The sequence below is a fragment of the Thunnus thynnus genome, chromosome 18 (genome assembly GCF_963924715.1).
Source record: "Thunnus thynnus chromosome 18, fThuThy2.1, whole genome shotgun sequence".
Taxonomy (NCBI): domain Eukaryota; kingdom Metazoa; phylum Chordata; class Actinopteri; order Scombriformes; family Scombridae; genus Thunnus; species Thunnus thynnus.
Genome location: NC_089534.1, coordinates 12,443,177 through 12,456,094, shown reverse-complemented (window position 1 = coordinate 12,456,094; position 12,918 = coordinate 12,443,177). Strand labels below are relative to the sequence as shown.

General features: G+C 39.1%; 2 long non-coding RNA genes across 5 annotated transcripts in view; one reads left to right on the top strand and one right to left on the bottom strand.

Moving 5' to 3' along the window:
- Window positions 1-479: 479 nt before the first annotated feature.
- LOC137169501 (uncharacterized) lies at window positions 480-5,662 on the bottom strand. The gene is made up of 6 exons (XR_010924476.1): window positions 5,188-5,662; window positions 2,718-2,878; window positions 1,693-1,761; window positions 1,413-1,577; window positions 1,216-1,303; window positions 480-1,122 (listed from the first exon to the last, which is right to left on the bottom strand). It is a non-coding gene; the product is annotated as an uncharacterized lncRNA (long non-coding RNA).
- LOC137169500 (uncharacterized) overlaps window positions 2,872-12,918 on the top strand; it is a 42,930-nt gene continuing 32,883 nt past the window's right edge. Inside the window, exons 1-4 of one of the 4 annotated variants that reach the window (XR_010924473.1) lie at window positions 2,872-4,172; window positions 4,959-5,013; window positions 5,730-5,796; window positions 5,879-6,040. This is a non-coding gene — a long non-coding RNA (uncharacterized lncRNA). The other 3 variants (XR_010924475.1, XR_010924474.1, XR_010924472.1) reach the window with 3 other exon arrangements.

The following is a 12,918-nucleotide window of genomic DNA, read 5'->3' as shown; positions in this document are numbered from 1 at the left end:
AACATTGTAAACATTTGCCTTTGGATTTATCTTTACTTATCCCAAATTTGTAATTTTGACTCACAAATCACTTTGTTTTGCATTACATTGTAATAAAAGATTGCATCCGTCTTTGTGATGTCCTAATTTGTTTAAACAGTTATATAATGTTTCATAATAATTGTTTTGGCTAAAAACAACACATATTGTACCTTGTTTTTTTTCCTGGCACCATTGGAAAAAGGCACTGCAGTGTGATACATCATTACAGCACTTAAATAACCCAGAGCTGAATCATGAGCTCTCACAGGGTCAGCCAGAGCTGCAGTCTTGAAGCTATAAAAACTGTTTTGCATTGAATTGGTTTGTATCACAATGTACTGCTTAAAACTTATAACAATGTGTCATAACATTACCAAAGCTAAATATATGTATATGTATGTATGTGTATATATATATATATATATATATATATATATATATATCCAAAAGCATGGCAGACAATATGCTATAAAACTTCATATTTAATTACACTTATTATAGAGATGATTACATCTAAATGTTAGCTCTCTACTTGGAAGAATTACCAACCACAACAATGACTACTAAAATGTCAAACTTTAATAACATATACTCTTAAAGTAGTGTTCATCTGCTATAAAGGTGATCTTTTCTTTTCATTTGCCAGGTTGATTGGAAGGCTACTGTTCTGGTCGACTGCTGGTGATTATCACGTGGTTATTATTTTTTACAGAAATATTGTCAAAGAATAGTTTGCAGTGTAGTCAAACAAGAAACAGAGTCTTAGATTCATATTTTCTGCAGTAAGGCAATCTTTTATTCAGAGTCTGGTTTAGGTGCCCTGCTGTTTTGTTAAGGTGTGTTGCTCCAGTAAAGTATGTCAGTTTACCTGTTCCAAGTCTCCTGCTGACTTGATGCTCCAGGAGCTGCTCTGTGGTCAGGGCTGAAACTCTGAGCTGTCGTGAGTCTGAGGGATGCACCGCTCTCTTTCTGGGAATCCCCTCGTCATCAGCCAGCTGTCTTCTCACGATGGCACTCTGCAGGTCTGGCAAGTACCTGTAGTCCTTTGGAAATGCAACAGCATATAAACTCCATCTCCCGGACTTTTTGTTCCAGACTTACCTGAAGAAAAAGATTTGTAGTAGTTGTATTTGTAATTGCAAATATAAATACATGTGAGTCAGTGGTTCAGTAAGGTAATTGGGTTTAACATACAGCAAAATGCTATCCCATGATGGTTGTAATCCAGGCCTCAGCGTACATCAAGATGTGGTTGTGAAATGATTCCAGTTCTGCAGTTGATCTACATATAGTACAAATGGCAAATTATAAAACATAGATAAAGGATAAAATAATTTCTTATATCTTCACCTGATATGTCCAAAGTGAACCATGTGATTGTGAACACACACTTTTATTACTAAAAATGCAGAACTATTTAAAATCTGCAAAAACTTTTCCACCTCCCCTCAGCCACAGATCTGGGTCCTGTGTGCAGTCTTGCTCAGTCCAGATGTTGCTTTGGGCTCTCATGCAGCAGTCTGTGGCGGCAGGTGACATGGTGAAAAACACAATGACTGAAATCACACAGACATTTTGGGCAAAATAAGAAAGACAGTTCAAAAAGTAATGTGAGAGTCAATACCAATAAATAATAAAAAATCAATAGTACTAGACTTGAACCAAACCAACCTTGTTCCAAGTTGCTGCAGTAGAACATCTTCTGCCAATTCTTCAATTCCTGACAGGATGTCTTCATCTCTGCAGTTAGTAGACACACAGTGTAGTTTAGAGCATATGCTGAAACTCATTATATTGAATATACTAAGATGCAATATGTCAATACAAGGGCTGACATCACGTCTACATTAGAGATAGCACAACTGTATAGCAAACATCAATTAACAGGTTTGTATGACACTTTTCACAGCTTATATTATGTGCACAGTTTGTAAACATACAGTAGGGAATTAAGCGAGGAAATTATTAAATTGCACAGACATGCTATCATTTGCTATTCCAAACACCACATACCTTTCAATAAAACGGCTGTTCTCTTTTTACTTTCAATCTGTGTGTTCTCTGTTGCTAGCAGCGTGTCCATGTTGCATATGTATATATCATTTTTACAGAGGTTTTTGAGCTGCAGGCGGCCGTGCAGCTCAGGTTGGGTCTGTCTCTCCCACTGCACGGCACACAGCCCTGCATGAGCTTGGGAAGCGGCTGTGCACCTTTACCAGAGGTGGGAGTTTTCTCTCATAAAACTGATATTTACTATTTTAAAACATTTCTGATAAGGAATAAAACTTAGCCCTCCTCACTGTGGCTAGATCATTGTGTAAATTCAAGGGAGTGACACAAGCCGCACAAACCGTTGACAGACAACCAAAGTCCTGGGGGAAAAGCGCCTAATTTGTGGATACTAAAACACATTCAGCTGGTGGACATGGAAAAATATAACTCACCTATTGTGAATCAATTCTGCTCTAATACTTGACAGTGACAGCAGACCGCCGGGCTTGTGACTGAGTTTACTTGCATAGATGTGACTGATTGATTCTCATTACTGGAAATAAAAAGAAAGTGACGTAGCTTAGCTTAGCCTGCTGCTGCCATAAACACGCTGCTAGTGTAACTGCACACAGCCCTGCACGAGCCTACTGAAAAGTTTCAGGAAGTTTCCGCTGTGCAACAAGAAAATTAAGTTAGCAGCTTACTTGTCCAGGAGGAGAAAGGGAAGCTTAGCAGCCATTGAATCAGGATTTTGCCATCTGAAGCCATGTGTACGCGCATCTGGGTTTGTAGAACAGCCAATAGGAACGCCCACTCTCCAAAATGACCCGACTGGCTTAAATCTGCTGTCAGATTTTTCTAAAGCCTGAAAACAGAGCCAAGAGGAGGTGCAGAAGTCTAGTGTTCTCTCAGACCACTTGAATTAAAATATGCTGAAAGGTTATTATGGAATTTTTGCCCAATGACACCAAAAATAAACTGCCTACCTCACCTTTAAGTTTAAATAGCAGAATCCATATCGTCATGGAGAAACTTCTAAAAAACTAAAACTTAAAGATCCCCTTCACATATGTTTTAAGATATATAAAAAATCTCTGCTTTGAATAATTATTTGTCTGATATGGTTTTTCCACCAAAAGTTCAATTCTAGTTAGAAATTCTTAAAAAATTACATCTATTCCTTCTCCTTCATTGAAAAATCCAGATGGATATGCAAATATATTTAATTTCTCCAAATTAGTTGAAATGTCACAAATTATGCTTGTAGGTACACACCTCAAACTCACATAGAGAAACTTTCTACTTTCAGCAGATGAATGTGCAAACAGCCTTCAAGTTTCAAACTTTGCACATACGTACATCATTCTGCACAGTGAAGCGCAAATATCCAACTATAGGAACAAGAAGAAAAACACATCCCCAGAATCCTTTACAACCACAGTTGGATCTGCTGGCCACTGAGCGGCTCTATAGAAGCTCTTGGGGGTTAAGCGCCTTGCTCAAGGGCATGTCAGTGGTGGTGATGAGAGGCGGGCAAGAGCTGCTATTTCACTTTCCCCCTCCAGTTTTATCCTGCCTGTCCGGTGGGCATTACAGTACATTACATTTCATTTCAGAGGCTTTAAGAGACATGATGGTAGTAATAAGTAAATCAGGACATGCATAGATACTGTAGCAGCAGCAGGGAAAGCAGCTGCACATAATGAATAGTGACTCTGACAGCCTAAATAGCCTGCCCAATAGGTGTTGACAATATATAAGCTCAGCTAAAGCATCAGCTGAGTTTTCTGCCTGAACTAGCACACAGGCTTCGCATCATTAATATTCAGTGAACAACACTTGAATGCCAACTATCATTCTAGAAGATAAGGTATTACATTAGTCAAATAGTGGATGAATGATGTTATGGATTAAAATTTTTGCAATAAGTGCTTCACACTGCAAGAAATATCAACAGCAGCAGATTTAAACTTTCTACAATTCCAGGAAGAGTGTGCTCCTCTGCTGTTTTCCTTCTTGCATCTCCAACGCTGCTGTTGATATTCTTTCCAGGCAACGGCAAACCACCAAGCACCTCCAAAACCTTTGAAAAATGCATGACTGAAACATCATTCACTTCGATCCTCAATTCCTAGCCAACACTACATACCTCCTCTCTGGTAAGTGCACACATACATCATAAGGCTGCATAAAACAGCCAAAGACCTATAAATCATGCAGTAAGACACATTCTCAGTGCTGCAGTCTATGCTTTTGTCTTCCGTATCCACCGTATCTCTGAAGCTATTTTTCATGAGCACCATGTTTGTGAGACACTCTAATGTATGTGCACAAATATTAAGCATAGAGTGTCGCAGTATGTTGTTTCTAAATTTGGGTTCTCATGTATTTATTATAGTAGTAGTATTATAGTAGTATAGATTATTTCCAGGATTTCACAAGATTTAACAATATATTACACTATTATCACTTTACAAGCTTTAACTGTGATATTTCACAATACTGTACTCTGTGAGTGAAATCAATGCAGGCGTGAACGTTACACAGGACATAAGTGAAGTTTGAATTTGAACTTGATTGCACAGCATTGTGGGATTGACATGTCAGTTGGGATTTTGGTTCGGATATGGTGGGTAAGGTATAATATTTTATCTTATAACTTAAATACCATTAGCTGTGTATCATGTGTGTTTTTTAAGCTGGAGTTAAGAGTTACTATGCTAACTATCCCACCCAGTAAGTTTGAGCGCGCTAACGTTTAAACAGGCTCATAACTAATGTTACCTGCAACGTTAACCCAACTTTATTATGGCTTGTAGTTACCTTGGAAACATTAGCTTGCTGGTCAGATAGTTTTCGGAGCCTCATTGAACGTTTTAAACAACATCTGTTAGCTAGCTTTTGTCAACGCTAATGGCGCTCCTGTCTTGCTGTTTCCCTCACAGCGTTACTACAGTGCTGGAAACTGTGGAAATTAAAGTGAGAGAGTGCTGGCTTATGGTAAGCAGAAAATTTAACGTTGACATGTTAACGTTTTTACTGACCAGTGGAATAACCATGTGATGATTTAGGATAGCGGCAGAGATTCAGTTTAGCTATGTTAGCGCTAGGGCTTTTTCTGCTGTGTGTATGTGTTTCCAATGCTATGGCGCAACCGCTGGACATCTTCATTACCTGAAAATGTGTGCAGAACGAGCTCTCTGTGAAAGATATTTCTGTAAAAACCTCCCGGCCTGTAGTGTAGAAAATCCCACTGTTAAATGTGCTGTGCGCCAGTAGTTTTCCGCCACATAAGGTTTCACCAAACTGCAGCCATGTTTGGTTTGCAAATGCATTAGTTAGTCACTGAGAATGACTTGTGGCTGGTCAGGTTTGTAGTTATTGGGGTTTTTTTTATCAGTTATTGTGACGGTATTATGTACGTTAAAGTCATCTTACAACAGTAGTGACCAGACTGGTGGTGAAGTAATCTATTCAGTTACCATGCTTGACTGTTGGTGAAATAAAACTATTAACTGGAGTTGTCTGGTAGAGATCCCATGTGTTCAAGTTCTGTAAATGCACATGATAGTTCATTTTTAACTGGCTCAGTATTTTTTGGTACTTTTGCTTCACCAATAACTTGGTGTTATTTAGGCAAAGCTACAAGGTACTGTATATTCCAATATACATGCTACTGCATGTGCAGAATGTTACAGTTCAGTTTTATTTTGCAGGCTTATGCTACAGCCACTGATGTCGAATGTACTGCAATACCAGACACCCTTCACTTTATTAACCAAGGTAATATCGATATTTAATATATACCTCACATTGCCAAACTTTGCACAGTAAAACATGATGGGTACATCCTGTTTTGTTTCAGGGGACATAATGAAACTGAGAGCATGAATGACGTCCATTTAAGGTCAAGTGTTCGTGGGACTTCAGGACCTCATAAGTCGTTTGGCTGCATTCTTTGAAAGCTGCTACAATTTCAATCTGCTGTATGCCAAACATGCCTCGTGCACTTGGAATTTCACCAAAGGTAATGACATAATCTTTAAAGTAATATTGTACTTACGTGCTGGCTATTTCTCTTAACATTCCAGCTTACGTTTCCACTGCTTTTTGCTTGTTGCTAACTATGCCTAGTTTTATCAACGGTTAACACTAGGAGTGGTTGGGTGACTGGCGTTCCTGGTGGCATCCAGTCCTGACATTTAGACCAGAGTATTATACCAGATAACTTTCGCTCCATTGTTGTCCAAAAAACTATTAAAGACACGTCAATGAGCCACACCGATGCGCTATGTGACATGTTCCTGCGTCACTGAAGACTGTGGCTATGATAACTTTTTTAGAAACGACTCCAAAGACTAAAAATCATCACCCCCACCGGTGTGGCTCATGATGTTATTTTAATAGTTTTTGGACAATGGCAGAGCTCTGTGGCACAGAAGAATAAGCTATATGAGGCTTTGAGTACACACACAATACTTGTAAGTAGGATGAGTTCATTGTTGGTTTGGCTCTGCACATGAGATTTGCTGACAATAAGAATAACATAGAAAATTGCCAGCCAAATCCTTTAACATGCACCATAAAACCATGTGAAACCAGATCAGATCACTGCATTAGTGACCCCTGTTGGCTGGTCAAGGAGCCTGAACCAGATAGTAGCAACCATGGTTAATCCCTTCATCTGATTAGATGTGAATATCAGTCTTAAATAACTGTATTTGGTGTTCTGAGAAACATAATATTATTACATGTGCTTTTGGAGTAACAAGCAACAACTGCACATTGAACTAAAAGCTTTCCGCATTGTCTTTGTGTTTACAGGTCCTTCTTGGACCTGTAAACAAAGAGGCAGCATGGACACATCAACCAATATGTACATTCATTAGAAAACCTGTTGACTTTGAGTGGATGTCATTGTAGACATGCTGTAACAGGACAGTGCAGACTTGCATGTAGTACAAGATATCCTCTATTGGCGTTTTGTCAAAATGAGTGGTTTAAAGTTTATATAAGGTTGTTTTTGTGTGTTTGTCTCACAATTTCACTGTTCAGTTTTCTTGAATGAACCCTAAATGATCAACTGGCAAGGTAAGGCAAGGCAACACAAGGCACATTTATTTGTATAGCACATTTCAACAACAAGCCAATTCAAAGTGCTTTACATAAAACATAAAAGGCATCAAGACAGAATGTAAAAGCAACACAAGGCTATATAAAAAGACATTTAAATACAATCACAATGTGTTAAATTGGAAATAAAAATAAGATAAAACAGAATAAGACAGATAAAATAGAAGAGTTAAAGTTACAGTCAGTGTAAGATATTAATCAAAAGCCTAAAACTTGATTTAAAAAAGGCAGCAGCAAACAGAATAGTCTTCAGCCTTGATTTAAAAGAACTGAGGGTTGCAGCAGACCTGCACTTCTCTTGAGTTTGTTCCAGATATGTGGTGCATTAAAACTGAATGCTGCTTCTCCATGTTTAGTTTTGACTCTGGGGACAGAAAGCAGACCTGTCCCAGATGATCTGAGAGCTCTGGATGGTTCATAATGTAGCAGAAGATCAGAAATGTATTATGGCCCTAAACCATTCAGTGCTTTATAAACCAACAGTCGTATTTTAAAATCAGTTCTTCAACAGACAGGCAGCCAGTGTAAAGCCGTTACAGTAGTCGAGTCTACTGAAGATAAATACATGGACAAGTTTTTCCAAATCCTGCTGGGACATAAGTCCTTTAATCCTTGATATATTCTTCAGGTGATAGTAGGATGACTTTGTAATTGTCTTAATGTGGCTGTTGAAATTAAGGTGTGAGTCCACGACTACACCAAGATTTCTGGCTTGGTTTGTGGTTTTTAACATTATCGACTGAAGCTGAACGCTGACTTTTAATCATTCTTCCTTGGCTCCAAAAACAATTACTTCAGGTTTATCTTTGTCTCAATAGAAGAAAATTCTGGAACATTTAATAGTTGATTTATTCAATGCACTTATTCAGTGCTTGTATGGCATTATATTCCCCTGGTGATATGGTTATGTAAATTTGTGTGTCGTCTGCATAATTATGGTAACATATTTTGTTGTTTTCCATAATCTGAGCTTGTGAGAGCCTGTAAATGTTGAACAGAAAAGGCCCCAGAATAGAGCCTTGGGGAACTCCACAGGTCATTTATGTCCACTCAGATGTGTAATTACCTATAGACACAAAGTAGTCCCTGTCATTTAAGTAGGGTTCAAACCAGTTTAGTACTGTGCCAGAAAGTCCCACCCAGTTTTTCAGTTGGTCTGGTAATATGTAGTGGTTGACTGTCGAATGCAGCACTGAGATCCAATAATACTTATACTGAAATTCTACCATTGTCTGTGTTAAAGTGGATGTCAAGAGCAGTCTCAGTGCAGTGGTGTGGTCAACATCCTGACTAGAAAACATCAAAACGGTTGTTTAGTGCCATAAAATTGTTCAGCTGTTGAAAAACAGCTTTTTCAATGATTTTACTTAAAAACAGGAGGTTTGAGATGGGCCTATAATTGTTCATTAGTGAGAGATTAGTGAGTGACTTGATGACTGCAGTTTTCAGGGCCTGTGGATCAAGGCAGCAGGAGGAGGATTTCAGATGTTGTATAATGTCCTCCAAGTTTTTGTGGTTGAGAGGATTAAATTGTGTCATGCTATTAGAATTGATTTTAAGTGGACACAGGGACAACACATATCCTGTACTAATATGGAGGCAATGACTGCTTGTCTAATTTTCTGAATTTTGTCAGTGGAGAAGGAGGCAAATTCATTGCAGGCCCTGGTGGACAGAAGTTCACAGGCTATTGACACAGAAGGGTTTGTTAGCCTGTTGACAGTAGCAAACAAGGCACATGCATTATTATTGTTTTTGACGATGATGTCAGAGAAGCAGGACCACCTTGCATTTCTCAGTTCCAAATTGTAAATTTGAAGTCTCTCTTTATAGATGTCATAATGGACCTGAAGATTTGTTTTTTGCCACTTGTGTTCAGCTTTTCGACACTCTTTTTCTCTATTCTGAGCAGCGTGGCTTTTCTCCATGGAGATCTTTTCTTACGAGAGATAACCTTCAACTTAGTGGGTGCAATTGCATCAATAACATTTGTAATTTTAGAATTGAAATCATCTACAAACTCATTGACTGAGACCCAAGAGAGGGCAGGTGTGGAATAGAAAGTCTGAATAAATATTTCACTGGTGTTTTCAGTGATATACTGTTTTGTGATTACCTCTGTTTGAACATTTGTGTGCATGGAGATAGTACTCTCAAAGAAAACACAGGGAGGATGAGAGAGAGCAACATCAGTCACCACAACCTTAGAAATGTTCAGACCCTTGAAGATAATTAAGTCCAGAGTGTGCCCCTTTTTGTGTGTGGGCTCCATCACATGCTGAGTCTGTCCATAGTTATCAAGAACAAAACACAGTTCTTGAGTCCCTTTATCCTGGGAGTTGTCAACATGGATGTTAAATTCACCAACAGTAACTGCACAGTCAAAGTCAATACAGATTATAGACTGCAGTTCAGCAAGGTCATTAAAAAAGGTTGCACAGCATTTAGTTGCCTTGTAGATATTTAGAAATATACTGTAGCTCGAGAAGAGGAACTCAACTGAAGAGCCACATATTCAAAAGAAGCAAATTTTCCATAAGACATCTGCTTGCACTGGAGGGAATCATTAAAGAAAATGGCAGCTCCATCTCCTTTCTTATGCACTCTAGCTTCACTCATAAAACTGAAGTTGGGAGGGGTTGACTCGATAAGAACAGCTCCACTGTTATCTTGGTCTAACCAAGTCTCAGTTAAAAACATAAAATTAAGATTGTGCTTAATGATAAAATCATTGATTAAAAATGTTTTTCCTGACAAAGACCTGACGTTTAATAACACTAAATTTAGTGTTTTAAAAGCATTATCTGCCTTTTTTGGGACAGGCTGTGGCTGACGAGGAATGGATGCTAAATTTGATAAATTTGCAGAACCGATTCAGTGCTTCTTAGCAGATTCACCATTCTTTTTCTATTACCTATCAAGAAGGGAATTGAGGAAGCTATCGGCACACTGGGCTCTGGCTTTTCCTGGGAAGAGTCATGAGTGCCATTAGCCTTGCAGCCTGGACCCAGCACATATCAGTTAGAGCTTGCTGTATTTTGTACACAAATAACTGGATGTGCTGTACTTTTATCAGGCTGGGGAAACAGAGCGCCGTAACTGTGACGAATGTTTCAAAACTGGCTGAGAACATAAAGCCAGTGGTGGAGGTGGATGCTGAGGGGGGTTTAGGGGAGAGAAAATGGGAGTAGGGCAGGGGGTAAGTTTGGTCCCAGCAGTGACCAGCTCTTTCATCTTTGTTGGTGAGGGGGGTGGAGACTCCTCCTCTTGGCTCTGACGTCTCACATGTTTGAAGCTCTCTTCAGGCAGAGGCTGAGTTTCTGCCATGTTGTGTTATGTCTTCTTGTTTTGATCCCTCTCTAGGTTAGAGATTAACAATTTTACAGAAAAAGTTGAGATTGTCAATAAAGTGCAGTGAATGGATGGTACATGCAGTTGAAAGCCATGTGGTTAGTGCCAACAATCTGCTGAATCTCTCAATTCTTCTTACTGGCGGTAGAGGGACACTGATAAACACCTCAGCATTCAAAGAGCTGACTGTGTTCAACCGATCACTAAAGTTTCGTTTCAGTACTTCAGACTGTTGTTTCACAACATCATTAGCCCCTGTGTGCATGAGGATGTTTTTCACACTTGGGTGTGCAGCCACAATAAGCAGGATTCTTTCTGTCATGTCAGAGACCATATCCTTGGGAAAACAGAGTATTTTGGTGTTGTTACTGCATATGCTTCTTACATCTTTTACAGCTAAGTCACCCACAATAAGTGTTTGAGGCACAGTCGTTAGCTTTCCATGCAGCCTTTTACTGATTTACTCTCAGTCCTTACCCTGCTGTGTGAAGATGAGAGGTTATCCAGGTCATCAAATGGAGATCCAGGGTTCTGCAACAGTGGAGCAAATCTGTTCTCCAGTTGCACACTCGGTTGTTGAGGAGGTTCGTTGCTAGCTCGCAGCTGTCCATGGCTTCAACAGGGGCTGAAGAGGTGCTCTGCCTGAATGATAATGCAAGCCAGCCAGTTGCATCAGAAATCTCAGGGCGCTGGGCTCTGCCTGTTACTTGTCCTTCCATTTCCCAGGGAAATTATTTAGTCTTATGTTTTGCTCCAAGAGAGTTCCAGGGAGGACCACCAGTAGATTTATTACCCGGTACACAGCCCTCCTGTTTCTTGGTAGTCTTGTTGGTGCTAATTAGCCGTGTGTTGGCATGATCTTGTCCACTGCTTTGAGTCCATGGTAATGTGGTGTTGTTCCCACATAGTCCATTCACTTCCACGTTCACTTCTAACCAGTGAATTTCGGTTTCCAGCTCTGCAATCTTCTGTAGAAGTTTGTGGTATTCATCCATGGAGAAGGGGGGCATCTTGCTACTAATTAGCTTCAGCTAAGTACCATGTTTCCAGTCACTGCAGTACAGGCTTGTGCTGTTGGTAAGCCACGCTCACGTAGTACTGAGGAGGTCATAAAAATATTGAAATACGACAATAGCCCACTATATCTAAATTACATTACAGTCCTAGTGATTTATAAGTATCCAGGAGCCACTGCTCATAGTTTCTCATAGAAGAAAAACAAGAATATCAGCAGAAAAACACAAGCAGAGGTGAGAGCAAGCAGCAAAGTGTACTGTAGGAAAGCAGGAAGCAGAAGCAAGTAAAGGGTTTTAGCAGTACCTAAACCCCTTAAAGCTTCATTAGGGGAGTGTATGACCACTAAGATGACTCAAAAACAACAAACTCACAACAACAGACCACAAAGATGACTCAAAAACAAACTCATATCAACAGCCCTGATAAACATGTGGATTGCCATACTGCCATCACAGTATTCTGTAGCTGTCTGGATAGACAGTACAAGCAACCTTTTTGAAATTAGATGGTGTCATCTAATTTAGTGTTCATTTAAAACATCTTTAATAGAGGTTGATAGTGATGCTCAGCTTCATTTTCAATCAGTCTTTACTGATAGTGAAAGCAAGATGGAACGGGTTGAAGAAAAACTGCTAAAATATTATTGGGGATATTACCTAATTCTTCCTTTTGCATTTATTTATAAGCTTCTCTGATGCTTATTTTTGTCTTTAAATGGGACCTGTTATGCTCAATTCGAGCTCTATTTTTATTCTGGGACTCCACTAGAGTAGCTTTGCACAATTCACAGATCAAAAAACTCCTTATACTGGCCCATTATGCAGCCCCTCAGTCCAGCCTCCATCTCAGGTCAATCCGTGTCAAATCAGACAGAATCCAGGAAAGCGGTTGCAGCACTCTCAGATTTTGTTCAGTTGTCTATATAATGTTTGGGTCCCAAAACTAAGGCCTGTAAAGTATTTTTGTTCAGTTCCAATGTTTTTATGTAATTTTGGCCTTTGAATATTTTTAAATTTTTATACTCTCAAAAACTCCTTATCTGGGAAGCTATGTTTGGGCATTAATATCTTGAACACTATTATTCCTACCCTCACCAAACTTTGTAGAATTGAAAACAAACATGTTCTCAGAATGACTGAACCATTAAAAGTTTGTATTGCATGCCTTGATTTTCTATAAGGCCCTAGATTAGGAAAAAAGTGCAAAATTAAAAAAATGAGGGTGATATTGAGTGTATTATAAACCAATTTTCTGCACCCATATGGTATCAATCATTATTTTTTCTTCAAATACAATCTTTTATTAATTTTGTACCAATATTTTAGGTCTCTACCACAAATGGACATGAGCATATTAAGAATAAAACAAGGCATGGTAGCATTTTTTGGTCATTTTCATGGGACC